We start from the raw sequence: 3,751 nt of genomic DNA, 5'->3' as shown, positions 1-3,751 counted from the left end.
TAGAGATGGGGTCTTGCTCTTAGGCTTATCTTGAACTCCTGAGCTCAGGCAATCTATCCATCTCAGCCTCCCAAAGTGCTAGGATTACAGGTGTGAGTCACCATACCCAGCTTTAAAAAGTTTATATTCTTTAAGCTAGGAGTTAAGGGAATAATTCCATAGAAGAAAATAATGTTAACATGTACGAAATGTTTACAGCTACTTCATGACAGAGAAACCTGGAAGAAACTATAATATCTATTAATAGGAAAATGGCACCAATCTAATAGAATTTCATATTGCTATTATAAAAATGATAAATATAACCAGGGAATTAAATTATCTGTGTGAGAAATATATGAAAAGGCTTGAATAAGTTTAATTTGCATCATGATTAAAGTTATAAAAAAGTGTGTTTATGTGGACAAAGATCAAGAGAGTCCATGAAATAAAAATAACTCTTGGCCAGGTGCTGTGGCTCACACCTGTAATTCCAGCACTTCGGGAGGCAGAGGCAGGAGGATCACTTGAACCCAGGAGTTCAGTACCAGCTTGGGCAACATAGTGAGACCCTGTCTCTACAAAAAAAAAAAAAAGAAAAAAAGTAGGTGTGGTGATACAGACCTATAGTCCCAACTACTTGGAAGGTTGAAGCAGGAGGATCAGTTGAGCCTAGGAGTGCGAGGCTGCAGTGAGCTATGACTGCACCACTACCCTACATCCTGGGCAACAGAGAAGACTCTGTTTCAAAAAAACCCCTTTTATGTAAGAGTTCTAAAATTAGGTGATAGTTGATACTTTAGATCTCTTATACTTCCTGAACAAAGTTTGGTCTTTTATTGGCCCTTGGTGTGGATTGAAGTTAAGACTCTTAGCTTTTTAGAGATAGTATATTGTAGTGTATCAGAATAATAGTATTCAGGCAACACAATTGGAAAACTCAATGAAGAGAGCTTTCTTATGAGCAAATAGTCCTATTATGTCACCCAAGTAAGAGTTCCACCCTGATTGCTTAGATTGTCACCTGCTCAGAGTTACTTTGGTAAGTAATTCCAAAGATAAGGGAGACTCAAAGGGACCCTTGGGTAAGGCAGGGAAACCAGTTGATAATCCTTTGTGTTGCGACAACAATGACTGAAGGCAGCTATGGTCCAATGGGAAGGGCATAGGATTTGGGGGTCAGAAGATGTAGGTTCAGCTTGTACTGCTGCCATTTGTTAGCTCTGTAACAAATCACTTCACTTGGTTTCCTGGCTGTAAAATGAAAATGCTAAAATAATGTAAAAATAGTAATAGTGGACATTTACTGTACACTCATGTGCCAGGTACTGTTTTAAGAACATTACACAGCAACTTATGCTTCATAGCAACCCTATAGATTGTGATACTGTTATTGTTTTATAGATAGGGGAACTGAAGCTCAGAGAGGTTAAGTAACTTGCTCGTGTGTAGTGAAGCCACTTTTCAACCCCTAAATATCCATCTTATTTATGCTATATCAAGGAAATGCTTTGTGAATTGTAAAACATTTATTTACTTTATGAGTAAAACACCTACCAACAGTGACTAGAACACATGAGGATACTCAGATGGTTTACAGATAACAAATTAAGGGAATAACATTGGGGCAGGGAGAGGAGGAATTCTCCTAAATATGCTTTAAAACAGATCCTAAAGGGAGACCCACTTAAGGGAATGATTTTTTTTTTTTTTTTGAGACAGGGCCTCACTCTGCCACTGTGGGTAAAGTGCTGTGGTATTGTCATATCTCACAGCAACATCAGACTCTTGGTTGGACTCAAGTGATCCTCTTGCCTCAGCCTCCCGAGTAGCTGGGACTACAGGTGTCTGCCACAACGCCCGGCTATTTTTTGTTGTAGTTGTCATTGTGGTTTGTTTGGCAGGCCCAGGCTGGGTTCAAATTTGCTAGAGGGTATATGTGGCTGGCACCCTAGCTGCTGAGCTATAGGCGCTGAGCCAGGAAATCAGTTTTATATATCTCTAAAAGATAGTTGAAATAATTGTATTTTGCTATATTGGATGGTTTGAGTCTTTATTGGCGTTTGTTTATTTATTTAGTATTTTTAAATTGTATTTATTATTTTTTTGAGATAGAGTCTCACTATGTTACCCTGGGTAGAGTACCATAGTGTCACAGCTCACAGCAACCTCCAACTCTTGGGTTTAGGTGATTCTTTTGCCTCAGCCTCCCCAGTAGCTGGGACTACAGGCGCCGGCCACAACGCCTAGCTATTTTTTGTTGCAGTTGTCATTATTGTTTAGCTGGCCTGGGCTGGGTTCAAACCTGCCACCCTCGGTGCATGTGACTGGCACCATAACCACTGTGCTATGGGCACTGAGCCATGCCCAGTTTATTTTTTGTTGTTGTTGTAGTTGTCACTGTTGTTTGGTAGGCCTGGGCTGGGTTCTAACCCGCCAGCTCTGGTGTATGTGGCTGGCGTCCTAGCCACTGAGCAATAGGCACCGAATCTCTTTTTTTTTTTGAGACAGAATCTCACTCTGTTGTCCCAGGCTAGAGTGCTGTAGTGTCATAGCTCACAGCAACCTCAAACTCTTGGGCTCAAGTGATCCTCTTGCCTCAGCATGCCTAGTACCTGGGACTATAAGCACCTGCCCCAAAGCCTAGTTAATTTTTTTTTATATTTAGAAATGGGATCTTGCTATTACTCGGGCTAGTCTCAAACTCCTGAGCTCAAACAGTCCATCCCCCTTGGCCTCCCAGAGTGCTAGGATTATAGGCATGAGCTACCGCAGCAGCCTGTTTATTTATAATTTTTTAAGAGATGAGGGTTTTTTTTTTTGGAGAAATAGTCTTACTTTATCACCCCTGGTAGAGTGCTGTGGCGTCACAGCTCACACCAACCTCCAACTCCTAGACTTAGGCGATTCTCTTGCCCCAGCCTCCTAAGTAGCTGGGACTACAGGTGCCCGCCACAATGCCCTGTGATTTTTTGTTGCAGTTTGTTGCAGTTCGGCCAGGGCCAGGTTCAAATCTGTCACCCTTGGTATATAGGGGCCGGCGCCATACCCACTGAGCCATAGGTGCTGCCCAAGAGATGAAGTTTTGCTGTGTTTCCTAGGCTGGAATGCAGTGGTATGATTATAACTTACTGTAGTTGGGGACTGCTGGACTCAAGCATGCCTCCCCCTTCGGCCTCCTGAATAGCTGGGAATATAGGCCCCCATGCCTGTCTGTTTTTAAAAATGTTTTGTAGAGACAGGGTCTTATTATGTTGCCCAGGCTGGTCTCAAACAATGTTCCTGCCTCATCCTTCCAAAGTGCTGGGATTACAGGTGTGAGCTACCACATCCAGTCTTAATATTTATTTTTATTATTTATTTTTTTGTAGAGACAGAGTCTCACTTTATCACCCTCCGTAGAGTGCTGTGGTATTACACAGCTCATAGCAACCTCCAACTCCTGGGCTTAGGGGATTCTCTTGCCTCAGCCTCCAGAGCAGCTGGGACTATAGGCACCTGCCACAACGTCCGGCTATTTTTTGTTGCAGTTTGGCTGGGGCCGGGTTTGAACCCACCACCCTCAATATATGGGGCTGGCGCCCTACCCCCCACTGAATCACAGGTGCCACCTTTGATATTTATTTATTTATTTATTTATTTATTTTGGTGAGACAGAGCCTCAAGCTGTCCCCCTGGGCAGAGTGCCGTGGCATCACAGCTCACAGCAACCTCCAACTCCTGGGCTCAAGTGAGTCTCCTGCCTCCGCCTCCCAAGTAGCTGGGACCACAG

At 43.2% G+C, this 3,751-nt stretch overlaps 1 protein-coding gene across 1 annotated transcript in view; it reads left to right on the top strand.

Moving 5' to 3' along the window:
• Positions 1-3,751, top strand: part of FAM96A (family with sequence similarity 96 member A) — a 24,586-nt gene that overhangs the window by 8,448 nt on the left and 12,387 nt on the right. The window lies entirely within an intron of this gene.

Source organism: Otolemur garnettii, unplaced genomic scaffold (assembly GCF_000181295.1).
Source record: "Otolemur garnettii isolate 467f Iridium unplaced genomic scaffold, OtoGar3 scaffold00011, whole genome shotgun sequence".
Classification (NCBI taxonomy): domain Eukaryota; kingdom Metazoa; phylum Chordata; class Mammalia; order Primates; family Galagidae; genus Otolemur; species Otolemur garnettii.
The sequence above is the reverse complement of the archived record's forward strand: the minus strand, read 5'-3'. Positions and strand labels throughout refer to the sequence as shown.